Source organism: Strix uralensis, chromosome Z (assembly GCF_047716275.1).
Source record: "Strix uralensis isolate ZFMK-TIS-50842 chromosome Z, bStrUra1, whole genome shotgun sequence".
NCBI lineage: Eukaryota > Metazoa > Chordata > Aves > Strigiformes > Strigidae > Strix > Strix uralensis.
In genome coordinates, this window is record NC_134012.1 from 78,941,447 (window position 1) to 78,960,892 (window position 19,446).

Here is a 19,446-nt window from a genome sequence, read left to right on the forward strand (position 1 = left end):
TTAAATAGTGTCTGACTTGGGAGCAACAGAGCTCATCGGCATCCAGAAAAATATCCTACAATGGAAACATTTTGAGGAGAATACAATTATACTCACAAAACCAAAAACTGAGTCAAAACAAATGAAGATACAGTAGCCTTTGGAATAGCTTTGCAACCCATGAGCCAGATCAGTAATAAGTAGGAATTCCTGTAGTGAAAGTTGGAGGATTTTTTCATAGTTATTGGGTTAAGATACAGAGCACACATAGCTTAGGGAAAGAAAGCATTGTAACCAGTGACTGATGACACCAAGCCCAGACCACAGTCCTCATGATGGCTGATAAGGAAAAGGTATTCTGTCTCCTAAAAGGGTTTTTTTCCCGTTATCACAGGTCAGCCCCAACAAGAAAGACTGTATCCCAGACTGGGCAGCAATCAACTACTCATCATACTTGTGAGCCGAAAGATTTATTTTGTGGTATATGTTGCATGGAGCTCTCCCACAGGGTCAGTAGGTTTTCAGAGGCATGGTAATACAATTGCTGAATTGAAGCCATAAAGTTAATTAAAGTAAAAATCATATAGTGGCTGTTACCTTTTTTTCTGGATAATGGTGGAAGATTAGGTTCAGGAGGCAAATAACTTTTTTTTAATATTTCTATAAAAGCATTCCAGCATTTTAAACTTTTCTTGACTTAGGTGCCAGAGACTTAGGATTTCATTGCTTTAGGTTTAGTAGCACAAATTTCCATCCTTATTTATACTTTACAGAAAAGAAATCCTACAGAGAGAAATTAATGCTTGACTTATTTTTTAGAACAAAACAGAACTCTTGCTCATCCAATCCAGTGCTTCTGTTTATATGGAAACAAAAAGATTGTCAGACTCAAGCCTTCATCCAACACCAAATCTTAAATTATTGGAAGCCTATGTAATGGTTTGGTTTTTTTGTTTTGCAGCTGGATAGCAGAGTCCAAAGCAGAGTAGTGATGTATTATGTTTACTGTGCTTACCTTTTTCAAATTTGCTGGCAGGCCTTAATGGCTTCATTACTTCTTTAGCTTCATAAACTCATATCTGCAAAGGGAGTTTTAGAAAACATAATAAATGCTTATTAACATGCATACAGTTTTAAAATACTGTCTGACTTCGGATGAATGGCTAAAAATAAAGTAATAAGAAATGTAAGTATGGATAAGAGGTAGCTGTTTTTCAGGCGTCATACTGAGATTTTCATATATATGTGTTAATTATAGAGGGAGTCAATCTTCAACATTTACAGTATAAAACCAAGCTATTTTTTTAAATCATCAGAGAGATACTGATAAAGGAGAAGCAATATATTTAAAACAAACAAACAAACAAGTAAACATAAATCTAAAATCAAACAAATTTCATTTTTTCTTTTTTTCTCTTTTCCATTGCCATCCTGAGACACTGTCCTGGTTTCGACGAGGATGGAGTTAACTTTCGTTGGAGTATTCCATACCATGTGAAGTCATGCCCAGGGATACAGGTGGGCACAGGCTCTCTCTGGCACACGCCGTTTTCGGGTTCCAATCCGGTCACGTGTTGCTGTGGGGGGCAGTCGCTGTGCTCAGTTAGCCACTGCTGCATTTTACCCATTTCTTTTTGGACTCACTATTGTTACTGTTGAACTCTTGTTATATTTAGTAAATTCTTTCTTTTTATTCAAATTATGAATTCTCTTCTTTTTGTCCCTCCCCTATTTCACCGGGGAGGAGGGAGGTGAATGGCTGGCCACGTGGCGTCTGGCTGCCATCTGAGTTCAAACCTCAAAAGTTTTTGGCGCCCAACGTGGGGCTCAGATGAATGGTATTTCTGCACTGACTAGAATCTCAGATATTAGGAGCAATAGTTTCTCTGCTCAAGAGAACCGGTACACACCACAGGTGAAGTTGTGGCATTGCCTGCGTGACTATGGAGAAGACATGAAGAAATAGGATGGAAAACCTACCTAATTCCTAGAGAAGTGGATATGTGAGCTGGAAGGAAGAACAAGTACAGAACGTGGTCCTTTCAGGAGAAATGTTGCTCTGGTTTCCAGTAATCAAGTGCCCAAACGGACCAGAAAGGTCGACTTTGCTCATGATCCTGTGAGAAGAACCTCTGACTTGTATTCACAAGAAGTGAGTGATCAAGATGAGGCTGAAACCCGTGCACACCACACTAACCCATTTGTTGTTAACGGGTATTATGACCAATATTAGAGGGGCCCTGCCCCCAGCCAGGCGGAGGACAGGGACAACCAATTTACTAGACTGTGTGGATTCGATGGCCTGGCACATCTGACCCCCAGCAGTTTAAGGCTCTAGTGGAGACTGGTGCTCAATGCACCCTAATGCCATCAAATTTTAAAGGGGTATAGTCTATTTGTATTTCAGGAGTGACAGGGGGGTCTCAACAGTTGACTGTATTGGAGGCTGAGGTGAGCCTAAGTGGAAAAGAGTGGGAAAAACACCCCATTGTGACTGGCCCAGATGCTCCATGTATTCTTGGCACAGATTATCTCAGAAGAGGGTATTTTAAGGACCCAAAAGGGTATTGGTGGGCTTTTGGTATAGCTGCCTTGGAAACAGAAGGAATTAAACAGCTGTCTGTGTTACCTGGTCTATCAGAGGATCCTTCTGTTGTTGGATTGCTGAGGGTCAAAGAACAACAGGTGACAACTGCCACTACAACCGTGCACCGACGGCAATATCACACCAATCAAGACTCTGTAATCCCTATCCATAAACTGATTTGTCAACTAGAGAGCCAAGGAATCATCAGCAAGACACGCTCCCCCTTTAACGACCCCATGTGGTCAGTGTGAAAGTCTAATGGAGAGTGGAGATTGACAGTGGACTATCGTGACCTGAATGAAGTGATGCCACCGCTGAGTGCTGCCGTGCCAGACATGTTAGAACTTCAATATGAACTAGAGTCGAAAGTGGCCAAGTAGTACGTCACGTACATAACACATTTTTCTCCATCCCTCTGGCAGCAGAATGCAGGCCACAGTTTGCTTTTACCTGGAGGGGTGTCCAATACACCTGTAATCAACTGCCCCGGGGTGGAAACACAGCCCCACCATTTGCCATGGACTGATCCAGACTGCACTGGAACAGGGTGAAGACCCAGAACACTTACAGTACATTGATGACATCATTATATGGGGTAATACAGCAGAAGTTTTTGAGAAAGGGGAGAAAATAATCCAAATCCTTCTGAGAGCTGGTTTTGCCATAAAGCGTAGTAAAGTCAAGGGACCTGCACAAGAGATTCAGTTTTTAGGAGTAAAATGGCAAGATGAGCATCATCAGATTCCAACGGAGGTGATTTATAGAATAACAGCTATGTCCTCACCGACTAACAGAAAGGAAACACAAGCATTCTTGGGTGTTGTGGGTTTCTGGAGACTGCACATTCCAAATTACAGTTTTATTGTCAGCCTTCTCTATCAAGTGACTCAGAAAAAGAATGATTTTGTATGGGGCCCAGAGCAGCAACAGCCTTTTGAACAAATTAAGCAGGAAATAGTTCATGCAGTAGCCCTCGGGCCAGTTCTGACAGGGCAAGATGTTAAAAATGTGCTCTACACTGCAGCTGGGAAGAATGGCCCTACCTGGAGTCTCTGGCAGAGAGCACCAGAGGAAACTTGGGGTCAAACCCTGGGGTTTTGGAGTCGGGCATACAGAGGATCAGAAGACTGCTATAATCTGACTGAAAAGGAGATACTGGCAGCATATGAAGGGGTCTGAGCTGCTTCAGAGGTGATCGGGACTGAATCACAGCTCCTACTGGCTCCCTGACTGCCAGTGCTGGGCTGGGTGTTCAAAGGGAGTGTCCCCTCTACACACCATGCAACCGATGCCATGTGGAGTAAATGGGTCGCATTAATCACACAACAGGCTCAAATAGGGAGCCCCAGCCCTCCGGGAATATTGGAATTGATCACAAATTGGCCAGAAGGCAAAGATTTTAGAATGGTGCCAGAGGAAGAGGCAGCATGTGCTGAAGAAGCCCCACCATATACTAAACTACTGGATAACGAGAAGCGATATGCCCTGTTTACCGACAGGTCCTGGCGCATTGTGGAGAAATATTAAAGATGGAATGCAGCTGTGTGGAGCCCCACATGATGGGTTGCTGAAGCTGCCAAAGGAGAAGGTGAATCGAGTCAGTTCGCAGAGGTGAAAGCCATCCAGCTGGCCTTGGATATCGCTGAGCCAGAAAAGTGGCCAGGGCTCTACCTCTATACTGACTCATGGATGGTGGAAAATGCACTGTGGGGTGGTTACAGCAGTAGAAACGGAGCAACTGGCAGCACAGAGGCAAACTCGTTTGGGCTGCTGAATTATGGCAAGGTATTGCTGCTTGAGTAGAGAATCTGGCTGTGAAAGTATGCCATGTAGACGCTCATGTACCCAAGAGCCGGGCCACTGAAGAACATCAGAACAACCAACAGGTGGATCGGGCTGCCAAGATCAAGGTGGCTCAAGTAGATCTGGACTGGCATCATAAGGGTGAACAATTTATGGCTCTCTGGGCCCATGACTCCTCAGGCCACCAGGGAAGAGATTCAGCATGTAGATGGGCTCGTGACCGAGGGGTGGACTTAACCATGGATGTTACTGCACAGGTAATCCATGAATGTGAGACATGTGCTACGATCAAGCAAGCCAAATGCTTAAAGCCCATTTGGTATGGAGGACAATGGTCAAAACATAAATATGGGGAGATCTGGCAGATTGATTATATCCCACTCCCACAAACTTCACATGACAAATACTATGTGCTTACAATGGTGGAAGCAGCCACTGGTTGGTTGGAAACTTATGCCATGTCCCATGCCACTGCCCAGAACACCATTGTAGGCCTTGAGGAGAAAGTCTTATGGCAGCATGGCACTCCAGAAAGAACTGAGTCAGATAATGGGACACATTTCTGAAACAACCTCATAGATGCCTGGGCCAAAGAACATGGCATTAAGGGGATATATCACATTCCCTACCATGCACCAGCCTCTGGGAAATTTGAGTGATACAATGGATTGCCGAAAACTACACTGAGAGCAATGGGTGGTGGAACTTCCAAACACTGGGACGTGCATTTAGCAAAAGCCACCTGATTAGTCAATACCAGAGGATCTGCTGAGCAAGCTGGCCCTGCTCAATCAAACCTCCTACATACCGTGGATGGGGATAAAGCGCATTAGGAATATGTTGGGGAAGACTGTCTGGGTTACTCGTGCATTGGGTAAAGGTAAACCCACGCATGGGATTACTTTTGCCCAAGGACCTGATTGCACTTGGTGGGTAATGCAGAAGGATGGAGAGATCCGATGTGTGCCTCAGGGCGATTTGATTTTAGGTGAAAATAGCCAATGAACCGAACTGTCAAATAACCCTGTTATTGCAATTGGTGCCTTGCAACATTCCTGTGCCATATCCAAAGCCTCCTGCTCCACCAACTGAGCCAACTCCACCTCATTCCTCCAGCCTTATAGACTGTCATGAGAGATGGAACCCGAAGTTATGGACTAAATTAACTCAGAAGATATTGTGGAAGGATGGCCCATAGACTAAGGGAATGATATCTGTGAGACCTGGGAAATAGGGGTGATGATTCCTTAGGATGCATGTGGAATCTGAGCATTACGTCAATGGTATGGAATAAGGGGTGGAGACTGCCCTGCTTTCGACCAGGATGGAGTTAACTTTCATTGGAGTATTTCATACCATGTGAAGTCATGCCCAGGGGTACAGGTGGGTGCAGGCTCTCTCTGGCACGTGCTGTTTTCAGGTTCCAGTCCGGTCACGTGTTGCTGTGGGGGTGGTCGTCGTGCTTGGTAAGCCACTGCTGCATTTTACCCATTTCTTTTTGGACTCACTATTGTTACTGTTGTTCTCTTGTTATATTTAGTCAATTCTTTCCTCTTATTCAACCTATGAATTCTCTTCTTTTTGTCCCTCCCCTATTTCACCGGGGAGGGGGGAGGTGAATGGCTAGTCACATGGCTTATGGCTGCCAGCTGAGTTCAAACATCAACAGAAACACAGTGCTCAGTAATGCAGTTTGTAAAAGCCCATGGAACATGAGCTTACCACTCCCAAAGAAAACTTCCACTCCCTTCTCATTTGCACTTAAATATTGCAGAGTGGCCTTATATCATACAAGGAGATACTTGTGTAAGTACAAACTCTTACTGTATAAACACCAGGCTTCAGTACAATTTCCTCCTAATTGTTCCCCCGCATCAATTTGTTCAGAGCTGTTGACAAGCTTTCCCCATTCTTTGCAAGGAAGTGAGCAAGGGCAAGTACCAGCATGCATGTCATAAAATATAATGGAAGAAATGCCTGCAAACCCTTGCACTCCTCCATAAGCAAAGTTCCTGCAGTCCTTACTCAGACAAATTTCCACTGAAGCCAATTTGCATTTTGCAAGTCAGAGACATTGCTGTACTGGGGTTAAACTAGAGAGGAATGTGTCTCCACTCTGAGACTACCATACAGGAACCCTTAGTATAATGTCCTACATAGGTCTGTGTGATACTGGACAGAGGATGAGTAAGGAGCTTCTATGCTAGTTCTCCACATGGTGTCTCAGACTAACTGGGGACTTGAGCTTCAGGAATTTGTGACTAATTTTTTTTTATTACAAAATCCAAGTTGGTTTTGCAATTTTTTAAAGCTCAATTAAATTTGAAAAATGACAGGATCAGATGTGATTTACCACTGCACTGAGAGCACAGATGAAATGCAAATCTGAAAGAAGAGAAAAAATATTTGTTAATTAATACAAAATGCAGAGAAGTAGCATTTTAAATAGTGGGCAGAAGCATGAGAAAACATCTATATCACCATCCATATGTGTGTGAATGGAAAAGAATATTTATGAAGGGAAGGAATGGGCATGGTCAGACCAGAACTGCTTTGGTGTAATCACACAAAGCCCAAAAATTGTAAGGGACAGTAGGGCTGGCTGTAGCTTTTGGCAGGCAAGAAAAGGCTTCAGAACTGCTCCCAGGGAGTGCTGGAGCAAGGACAGGACCTGGGGCTCAGAGAAGTAATTTGGTTGTTCTTATACAAACATGATCTTCCACAGTCAGCTGCTCTGTATTCCTCGCTTCCTCTATGTGCAGCGTTCTTGTCAGATGCTCTCTTCCCCTTCCAAAACTCTGAGGTTTTGGCCTGTTTTGGCTTACCTCTCGTACAGAGAGTTCCTCTGCATCCTCTTCCAAAGCCCTGCATGACAGTCTTCATTGTTAGTAACTCAACTATATTTACCCCTATTAAGGATTATTTTGAAACAGATTTTACCAACTAAAACATGAGCACACTAAGAATTTGTGCCATTGTATTACATAACTAGAAGCAAAGATTTATGTACAAATGGGCAAATGTGGTGCACACGGACATTCCTTGTGCAAACAATATTCCCAGGTATATTAAGATGTCCTTGGGGTGTTTGGAATATGTAGACTTAAAACAGAGAAATGCTCAAGAAAGACAAGTTTCAAGGAGAAAGCCACTCACTGATGAAAAAGAAATACATGGAAACACCACACACACACAAAAAAATAAATTACCAGCATCACCAAAAGATCAAACACAGCATATTTGATTAAATCAGGTATGGAGGAAAACATATATACAGTGCTAAAATGGTTGCCATACAAGATAGATGTTAGTATCACAGTTTTCAATGATAGCTATATGGTGAGAAGAATTTCTCTAATGTTGAACTGATAGCAGATGTGATAGTCTGTACATTCCGTTTCTCTCATAGTCACCATGGGTACATATAGAAAGAAATTATAATCACATATAATGCTGACAACTTTCTACTATGACTGATATATCCAAAGCATTGTTAATCTTTCATGACATAGGATATTGTGATTCTTACAAATCATAGAGTGATAGAGTGGTTTGGGTTGGAAGGAACCTTCAAAGATCATATAGTCCAAGCCCCCTGCCATGGACAGGGACACCATCAGATGTCATCAGATCAGATTGCTCAAACCCCTATCCAACCTGAACTTGAACATTTCCAATGATGAGGCACCCACAACTTCTCTGGGCAATCTATTGCATTGTCTCACCACCCGCATCTTAAAAGATGTTTCCTTTATGTCCAGTCTAAACCTATACTCTTTCAGTTTAAAACCGTTGTTCCTTGAACTGTCACTCAAGCCCTGATAAAAAGTCTCTCTCTGCCTTTCTTATAAGCCCCCTTTGTATATTGAAAAACACCCTTTGTATATTGAAAGATCGCAATAAGGTCTCCCTGAGGCCTTCTCCTGGTTCACTTAGACTTTCTTAGTGGGAGAGGTGTTCCAGCCGTCTGATTATTTTTGTGACCCTCCTCTGGACCGAGTCTAACAGGTCTGTGACTTTCTTGTACTGTGGACCCAAGAGCTGGATGCAGTACTCCAGGTGGGGTCATATGAGAGCAGAGGGAGAGAATTACCAATATTGACCTGCTGACCATGATTCTTTTCATGCAGCATAGAATGTGATTGACTGGCTTTCTGTGCTGCAAATGCATATTGCTGGATCATGTTCAATTTTTAATCCGCTTGTATCCCCAAGGCCTGCTCCACAGGGCTGCTGTCAATCCATTCATCACTCAGTCTATATTGATACTGGGAGCTGCTCCAAACCAGGTGCAGGACCTTGCACCTAGCCTTGTTGAACCTCATGCAGTTTGTATGCACCCACTCTTCAAGCCTGTCAAGGTCCATCTGGAAGACATCCCTTCCCTCTAGCAAATCAACTACACCACTCAGTTTGTTGTCATCTGCAAACTTGCTGAGGATGCACTCAATCTCACTAGTTGTGTCTTTGATGAAGATGTTAAATAGTATTGGTATATAGTACAGACACTAAAGGGACACCGCTAGTTACTGGTTTCTACTGGGACATTGAACCATTGCCTGTAACTATTTGAACACGGCCATCCAGCCAATTCTTTATACATCTAATACTCCACCCATCAAACCCATACCTCTCCCATTTACAGGCAAGAATGTTGTGGGGAATGGTATCATAGGCCTTATAGAATTTTAGGTAGGTGACATTAGTTGTTCTTTCCTTGTCCACTGATGGAGCCATTCAACTGTGGAAGGTTTGACTTACCTTTAGTGAAGACATACTGACTGTCTCTAATCATGTCTCTGTCTTACATTTGTTTTGAAATGTCTTCCAGGAAGACCTGCTCCATGATCTTACCAGGCTCAGAGGTGAGTCTGACGGGTTGGTAGTTCCCAGGGTTCTCCTTTCCACCTTTTTTAAAAAATGGATGCAACGTTTTCCTTTTTCCAGTCACTGGGTACTTTACCTGACTGCCACAACTTTAAAAATATGGTAGAGAGTAGCTTCATAGCTGCATCAGTCAATTCCCTTGGGACCCTGGGATGTACCTTGTAAGGTCCCATGATTTTTTTTATGTTCAGATTCCTCAGTTGGTTTCAAACCTGATCTTCTTCTATGATTGGAGGGGCTTAATTTCCCCCCAGTCTCTGTCTTGAATTTCAGGGGCTTGAGTAATGTGAGAAGAGAGATTATCATAAACAACTGAGGCAAAAAAAATTATTGAGTACCTTTTCTTTCTCCACATCAGTTGTCACCACCTCTCCTGTCTTATTTACCAGGGGGCAGTACATTTTCTCCAATCTTCCTTTTCTGGCCAATACACCTGTAAAAAACATTATTATTATTATTATTGTTGTTGTTGTTGTTGTTGTTGTTGTTGTTATTGTTATCATCCCTCATCAAACTCAGCTCCAGCTGTGCCTTAGCCTTCCTAATGTCATCCCTACACATCCATGCACTGTCCCTGTATCCTTCCCAGGATACACGTTCCTGGTTCCACTGCCTGTGCATTTCCATCTTATGCTTTAGTTTGACCAGGAGGTCCCTACTGACCCATGCTGGTCTACTGCCTTCCTTGCCTGATTTCTTACATGTGGGAATCAAGAGCTCTTGCACTCTAAGAAAAATGTCCTTAAAGAGCTGTCATCTCTGTTCATTTCCTTTGTTCCTAAAGGCAGTTTCCCAGGTGTCCTATCCACTAATTCCTTAAAAAACTGAAAGTTTTCTCTCTTAAAATTTAGCACCCTTACTCTACTCTTCAGCTGGCCTGTTTCCCTCAAGATTGTGAATTCCACCAGTGCATGATCACTGGAGTCCAGGCTACCACCAATCTTATCCCTTGTTCTTCCATGTGAGTGAGGTCCAGTAACACTTCTCGTCTGGTCAGACTGCGGTAAAGTCTTCAAATTGGAGGTTTTCATTGCTAAAAATGGGAAGAAAACACTTAAGGTATGATTTTAGGCCGATTCCAAATGGGCCATGTTTTATAATAGAGTTTGTAACATGGAGTAGATGAAGGCAGATTTGGGATTTTATTTCAGTAAAAATCTATATATACAAAATCTCTTGCAAAACGTTATATTGCATTGGCCATCTGTGCTTTAAGTAAATGGATTAATGTTTTAATTTCCATTTTCAAGTTCATGGAAATTGTAAATCTAAATTTTAAGATTATGGGTTTCCCTGATCTTATTGCAGCTATTATTCACAGAAATCACAGATGTTTTGGGCTGACTGACATCTGATTTGCTGAGTTAGAGGGTCTTTTCCAAGTCCCTTGCTGCTACAGAGAGTCCTTCTGGAAAGTATGGCCTCAGGGCATGTACCCTAGATGTTTCACTGCTGTTAAAGATGGAAGTGATACCGCGTTCAAATTAACAACCTTCTGGCAACAGAAACAAGATAAAGGCAAACATTTTGTTTCAACAGAATTTTTTTCTAGTGGCAATGCAACTTCTTTCATGAACAACAAAGGCATAGAGTCAAAGTGAAGTTCAGTCAGCTTACACGAATAAAGTATTTTACAGTTTCACAATGACTTTTCTTATTTTTTGATGCCTGCAAGACCTACTTGCTGCAAAGCTTCATGAGATCTGCTCCACATAAGAACTGATGCTACAGGGACAATAGGACAGAACTGTGGCTTCAGAAAGAGTACAGAAGCAACAGCTACAAAACAGTCTCTTGAGACAACTCCTTCTAGAAGGAAAGCCTTTCACTGACGTTTGAAGTCCCTCCTACAGGACTTTACAGAGCTGTTGAACAAAAGTAAGAGTTACTACTTATCTCCACAGAATTCCTGGGTGAGAAAAGAGTGTCAAGAGAGATGAAGGTTTAGGCTAGAGGAATCAAAAATCTGCTCTCTTCTGCATTGTTTATCTTTTTCCTTGTCTTTATATTCTTGATTTCATTCAACTTGTTTATTTCTACAGTAAATATCCAGGCACATGCATTTTGAAAATTATGAGCATATGTGTTTGGATTGAAATGAGAAGATAATAAAGAAGAGATATATAAAATAGCAGTTATTGTAGGATCTACATCATTATGTTCACAAACTTCTCAAGTCTAGGAGGGTCTCCCATTTTTGTGCCCACTGGATAGTCTCCAAATAGTCAATTTCAGCACATATTTATTGGAGAGCAGCAAGTCATCCAAAAATGGGAGGATGGTATTAAGTCTGAGAATCACATGTATGATGATCCCATTAAAAAAAACACAAAACAAAACATCTCCAGTCACTTTGTTTCCAAATGTGTTCCCCTTTTTAAATCATTTCTAGGAAAATCAACTGTAGAAACCATTGCTACAAGTGAGACTTCCTTCCTCTTTCTCTTTCTTTCCTCCTGCCATTTGGAGGTTCATTTATGGCTCTGTGCAGAGGGATGAGAGAAGCTGCAGCCATGGAGCAGAGGTTGCTGAGGGTGTTCTGCATGCCTGGGATGGATGATGGCAAAATGTTTTGGGGGAGGATCAGGGAGAGCGTGACTCCTGCTGTTAGTGTCTGTCCCCTCATAAGGTACACAGCAGCTGCCAGTTGTTACAGTACAAGCAGAGGGGCTTGACCATGTCTCTAAAGATCAGGAGCCTCAATGCCAGTCTGAGAGGGCTTTATCTTCCAAGGCAGAAGAAAAATGCAAAGTCTGCCTGTGCCCAGTGGTGCAGGAGTTGAAGGGGAGGGAAAAGAGTCATTCTGGGAGCTCTACATGTCTTGGTCACATCATACACAACAGTTTTCTTGGATGTGCCTTTTTGTATGTACCCAGTTGTTCTTTCTTCTGTAGGACAAATTAGCTGTAATTTGAATTGATCATTTAGACAAACAGAATTTATACTGAATTTTGCTCTGAGCTTAAATAGCTTCAGAAAAATAAAGAAAAAAAAAAAAAAAAAGAAGAGGCTATGTGTTAGATGACCATTATTATATTTTCTAAACAAAACATTTCCATTTCTTGAATTTGAAAACAATTTTCAAAGTCAGATTATATTTATTTTTAAGAAGTGTTAAAATTGAAGAAATACAATGCCTTGTTTTATTTCAGATTAAATACAACATTCCTATTGGATGATTAAATTTCTCCTTGGCCTCATTTGTTTATATTTAGTTCAGTCTGCATCACAAATAAATAAATAAATGGATTTGCATGGATCTTGAATTCACCATGACTAATTTGGTTATGAAAATAAGTCTTTGGCATCTTTCTTGGAGAACAAGCACGCTAAATGCGATGAATTCACAGACGTGGCTTGTATCTGATTTAAATAAGAAAAAATACACAAAATTTAATAATAATAAAAGGACTTGCTATAGCTGTGATGGTCTAAGTATAAAAATGAGGTAGGGTTTATAGCCTTGGTAGCAGAGATGCTGGAGGAATGGTCACAGCCCTCTTCCCTCCCTGCTCCTTCCACAGGACAAGAAGTCTCCAGCACCACAGTGCCATCCCAAGAACCACAGTAGCCTGGGTACCTCTGAGAGCCATCACCAGGGCTTGGGACCAGGGCAGCATTTGGGCAGGTGAAATGCCTGTGCCTGGCTGGACTGACAGCCTGGCTGGGCCTCATCTAGATAACAGTCTATAACGTGCAGTCACAGCAGCGCACCTCAAGTTTGGGAGCCCCCAGTACTACCAACCCCCTACCAAGACTCTTCCATTGCAATTTTAAGTTCAGCAATAAATCTGCTTTTCATTAATGAGAGAATTAACAAGAGAGACAATCTCGTTTCAGACCTATTTAAAACAAGATTAGATATATTAAACAAGGTATATAAACTGATATGGGAAACTTTTTTCACCAATAACTATGCCTGCACTCAGAGTAATCCAATTTAAATTACTATTGAAAAACTGCATCCCACAGTTTTCCTATTTCTGAAGGTCACTGGCTCCCCCAGCCAAACCTTACCTTAATTTCACTGACATTAGTTTTACAACAGTGCAAGTGAATGGCCTTCGAGAGAGTTACTTCTTTCATAAACTCATTTTAATAAAATCAGGATCTGGTTAAGTAGGTTTAATCACACAGATGCAGTTCTTGTCTCATTGACTCTGGTAAAACGTCATGGTGTAAAGTAATCCAAGAAAAACCAGAATCAGCGCCTCTCCTTGCACTGTGGTGCAAAGCATGTCTGATTATGTTGAAAAGGCTTGTACTTAGGTAGGAAATGTTAGATTGTAAGCGGAATATTATGTCTAAACATGACATGTAATCCATTGCACTTTCCTGTATCTCACCTACATCTGTTGTCAGCTCCTTTTTTTTTTTTTTTTTTTTTTTTTCCTAGTTACAATAAGGAATAAAGATGTGATAAAAGTCAAAAGTTTGAATTTTAAAGTTACAGCTTATGCAGATGTGCTCATTTGTTAAAGCTTAGTATTTAACCACAGTCCATGACTGGAATTTATTAACTCACTAAAAAACGATAGTGTTAGGTCCTCAGCGATTGTGTAGTGACTGCTTGCTTAATTATCCATATCTAAAGAGTTAAAATGGTGGCTTTTGCTTAATATTCTTCCAGCTTTCTGCTAGTGTGCAGTGTATTGTGTATTAACAACACAGGTCATTGGGTACCCACTGAAAGCCCACTCTGGAAATACCTGAAGGACACATTGAACTCTTCAGAAATCTGTGTCATAATACTTCATGTGTTAAGAGAATATGTGGCACGGTGATGCATAGCAAAGATCAGCCTGGGGTGGGCATCTAAAGTGCTCTGTCTTTCTGCTGAATGCTAGAGTGAAGCATTGTAATTTTATTCCAATTATACTTTTAGTGCCATGATGTCACAGCATAAATTTGTACTTTTGCATGCAGCTCATGCTGGTGTGATGACAGCTCTTAAAATATTGAGTGATTGTGGGCCCGTCAGCATAAAATTATTCTAACATGGTGCCTTTATTAGTGCTTCAATAAATGCCTTTCTTCTCGTGTTCCAAGGTGGCATTTGCAAATGAGCTAATTTCTCGGAAGCAAATAATCGTGTTGCATTTATTTTGTGAGGTGGGGTGGAGGAGGGAGAAGAAAAATGCTGTTACATAAAAAGGGTTCTTTTGCCATCAAAACTACACTCACTGTAGTTAGGCAAATTTAAAAAAGAACACATTAACTAAATGACTGTACAATTATTTAAATTAGCTCGGTGCTTTATAAAGCCATAGAAGGGTATAAACACTTTTTCAAGCCATATATCAAAAGATGTGACAGCCCTCTCACAAAAAACATTTCCTGAAAGTCAAGTGCAAATTATGTTTGCTGACTGATGACAGATATGTTGGGGTTCAAAGTGCATCTCTTTCAATAAACTAAATCCAAACCGGATGTCAGCTAACGTAATTCACAGGGCAAACCAGGTAAGAAATTAAGATAAGGGGAAAAGCAAGCTCTAAAATGTACCTGTTGTCTTTTACTGTTTGTGTCACCTAGAAAACAGACAAAACAATGCACAGATAATGACTCATAAATGGAACTGTGCAATCATAGTGTTAACTTAACAGGAAAGCCTCATATTCACCATTTCCTTGATGCATACATCCAGCAATTTATTTTAGATTTCCTGACATGTTATGCTTCTCATTTCTTGTTTAGTTTTTTAGCTTTATAAAAAAGAACTGACTTCCCAAGTGGTACTGAGTATGCATCACTCTGTGTTCACAAATCTGAAATCTGTTCAGTCATTAAGTACTTAATTTTAAGCATATCATTTAAAAAGATCTCACCATATGCATTTTTAAATCATTTCATGAGCTAAGCTACAACTGTTTGAATGCCATAAGTCCCCCTTCCTTTCCTTCTTTTATCCCTAACTAAAAATAAAAAGGTTATTAAACTTAGAATTTATTCAAAGTCAACAAAATCTTCTACTAAATAAAAATTAAAAGGTCTTGAAAATCCTTTACTGGAAAGAGACCATTATCCAGCATTTGAAAATAAAATATTTAATATCTTCTCAGCTGTTCTATGGGTCTGAGTTTCAAGGATCTCAGTGTTTTTAAGCCACAGCTACTCAGAACATTCTGCAGCAAATGTTCAAGTGCTTCATATGGAATACATCTTAAAGAAAGATCTTAATTAAAACACATTAAAGAAGAAAGTGGAAGTTCAACAAGTGAGATTTGTTTATCTCTTCATGATCTTAAGATGTGTGTCTTTACTTAAAATATCAGATGCTGAATAAGGTTGGATTTAACCAAAGCATACAACAGTATTTTTGTGAGAGTCAATTATGATTAGACACAACCAAGCACAGACATAGAAAGCAAAAAATTAGAAAGAAAACCAACATAGTACATATATTGCATAACCCCCAAAATTGCAGGAGGCATTTTGTGAAAGAGCGTAGAAGTTAACTACCACATTTTAAGTACATTTCTTTAGCCACCTGGCATATCTAGCTACAGCTGAGTATTAGAATGATTTACAGCTTGTAAATGTCTAGGTACTATAAATATAAAAGCAAACTGATCAGGAACTTACATTATTGTTTAATTAAATTGCAAGACTTTTGCTACAAAACTTGCAATAACAGAGGATGTTACTGATATCAGTGAGAGGATGTTACACTTGTATACATCTTTTATAAAGAATTTAGCTTTCAAAGGAGTGTATCTGTTTCATATAGAGATGAAATATTCTGGTTGCTGATAACAGTAATCCAAATGCCTCCGTAGGATACAACAACTGGCTATGAATCAGTATCCTAAAACTGTTGATTAGTGACTGATATTGCTCTAAAAGTCTTGAAATACTTTTAGAATCTCAGCTACCAGTAGCAGAAATATCAATAAAGAGTGACCTTTTCTATTAAATATGATGAGTAAAAATACATAGGTAGCTATCAGTCAGTCCAAATAAATCTGTCAAGGTTGCTATAGCATGGTTAATATCTCCTATGCAAAAAGGACAAATCTTACTGATTAATATGCAAGCAACCACACTATATAAAAACACAAAACCACTCAGGAATTTGCTTTTGACAAACTAATGAAACAATGGATCGTCTCACCCCAAAGATCTCAGTTTAGATGCTTCTTAAATTATTTTTGTTGATTTCCCTCTACATTTCACAATATTTTAGAACTGGACTTATGTACAAGTGTTTTAGTATCCACACTGACAAATTACCTGAATAGCAAGTAAATTACCTTTTTATTACCTGGTGAAAAGATCAGAGTAGGTATTGTTCCCTTCTGTAGCCAAGGAAGACTTGAAGATGGGGGGACACAAAGAGGAACAAAGCAAAGACAGAACATCTCTCAGGGGCAATAGAGTTTTATTAGAGACATTTTTGATGTTATTATTCATATCCTCTACTCTGCAAACTACTTAAAAACAGGCAAGGGAACATTAAGGTCATCAAAGAAACATAGGTAGAGCTTCAGTCTGTGGCTTATTGCAAATAGGGAACAAGGAAGAAAACAAATGCATAGCATATATGATTGGCAAGGCAGCAGGATAGAAGATTAATAAAGTCTTGGTTATGCAGTAATCAAAAACGTAAACATAATGCATAATGATGGTGTATATAGAAGCGATAAATAAATGAGATTTTTTTTTTAAATTAAAAATTAACATTTTTCTTGGACTTGGAAGGAAAAATATGAAAAAAATCTTCAGATGAAACTCTATATTTTAATCAACCTTTAAAGAAATGTATCGTTTAGCTTTCTTTTTTAAACTTCTTATTCACAGTTAATTTCTTCTCAAACTTTATTTGAAAAAACATGACGTTTGATTCTGTAAATGCTAAAGTGAGATTTTCTGTCCTTTTCAAAAAAATTCAAAGCAATTAAAACAATTTACATTGATTAATATGCCTTTGTGAACATATTTTCACAATTTTTATATTTTCAACATATTGTCCTGTTGAAAATGTTAGTGAGCTTTGTTCACAGGAAAATAAATCTGTAGCAGAACAATCATAGAATCATAGTATGGTTTGGATTGGAACGGACTTTAAAAATCATCTAGTTCCCACCCCCTTGTCATGGGCAGGGACACCTTCTACTACACCAGATACTCAAAGCCCCATACAACCTGGCCTTGAACACTTCCAGGGAGGGGGCAGCCACAGCTTCTCTGGGCAACCTGTTCCAGTGTCTCACCATCCTCACAGGAAAGAATTTCTTTCTTATATCTAATCCAAATCTACCTTCTTTCAGTTTAAAACCATTACCCCTCATCCTATCACTACACTCGCTGATAAAGAGTCCCTTCCCATCTTTCCTGTAGGTCCCCTTTAAGTACTGGAAGGCTGTTATAAGGTCTCCCTGGAGCCTTCTCTTCTCAAGGCTGAACAACCCCAACTCTCTCAGCCTGTTCTCACAAGGGAGGTGCTCGAGCCTCAAGATAATCTTCATGGCCTCCTCTGGACCCGTTTGAGCAGGTCTGTGTCCTCTTATGCTGGGGGATACAGAGCTGGACGCAGTACTGCAGGTGGGACCTCATGAGAGCGGCATAGAGGGGTAGTGTCACCTCCCTCAGCCTGCTGGCCACAATTCTCTTGATGCAGGATACAGTCGGCTTCCTGGGCTGCAAGCACATATTGCTGAGTCGTAGTTAGTTTTCCATCCACTACTACCCCCAAGTCCTTCTCCACAGGGCTGCTCTCAATCCACTCGTCACCCAGCCTGTATTTGTGCTTGGAATTGTCTCGACCCATGTGCAGGACCTTGCCCTTGGCCTTGTTTAACTTCATGAGGTTTGCACAGACCCACTTCTCAAGCCTGTCAAGAACTAAACTGAGAGAGCTGGGACTGTTCAGCCTGGAGAACAGAAGGCTCAGGGGAGGAACATATCAATGTGCTCAAATACCTGAAAGAAGGTGTAAAGAAGATGGAATCAGGCTCTTTCCAGTGGTGCCTAGTGGCAGGACAAGAGACAACTGGCACAAACTGAAACAGAGGTGGTTCCCTCTGAACATCAGGAAACACTTTTCACTGTGAGGGTGACCAAGTACTGGCACAGGTTGCCCAGAGAGCCATATGGACATGATCCTGAGCAAGCTGGTCTAGTTTGCCCTGCTTGAGCAGAAGGGTTGGACTGAACAGCCTCCAGAGGTCGTTTCAAACCTCAGACATCCTGTGGCCCTGTGATTCTGTGAAGGTGGAGAAAGGGAGTCCACTCCAAAGCTACTGCATGATGGTATTTACCAGGAAAGACTTTTGTTTCACTAACTTTCAAAAAAAATACACCTATTTATGACTTTCAGATGTTAAGGCTGAAGTATGAGGTTTCCTGCAATTACAGATTAAGCCTTTTTAGCCCCAGGGTTGAAGATATTCTTAAGAAGTTAGAGGAAACTATAAAATCCATCCATGTACCTCTTACAGAAATCTCATGCTTTGAAAATTTCCCTTGCTTTGAAAGTCTGATGTTTCTTACTATTCAAGAGGAAGAGATACTCTGAAGTGAGAGAAGTAAGGTGACGACCAAAGGCCCTAGTGATGAAGTGGTGGCCCTCTGAGGCCAGAGCAGGCCATTTACAAGCTTCCTTGAATTGAGGGAGGGCTGGAGCTGTGCCCAAAAACATCAGTGGAATAGCAGGAGACTTCTGGGAAGACTTTGCACATGGAGAAGGTAGAAGGCCAAGTCATTGATCCTCAGAAACTGGGGACTCCTTGCTGGTCACTGCCAGCTGACACACATGTTCAGGATGGGACATTCAGGTAGTGAATAATGGGCATTTTTATGTGACTGAAAAATACTGGATAGAGGAGGTTGCTGGAAGAAAGAATTTAGATAGGACAGCAGTTCAAGAAGGAGAACAGTGTAAGCCCTGAACAAGAACAGATGTTTATAGTTCAAGGAAAGAGTGGTGTGAAAACCTGAATTTGTAAGGATCTACGTGTCCCATCTTGTAAGAGATTGTCAATATTGGTTTAAACAAACAAACAAACAAGTGCACAAAACATTGTGGCAGCTCAGACATGAAACACAATCCCAAACTAGGAGGGAGAGTCTAGAATAGACCTCATCTATAAGCCTCAGCCACCTGCAAATATACATATAGCCCTGTGTTTGCAACTGACTTACTGCATACAAGGAACAGAGTGATTTAGTAATGTCACTTAGCAAAAGAA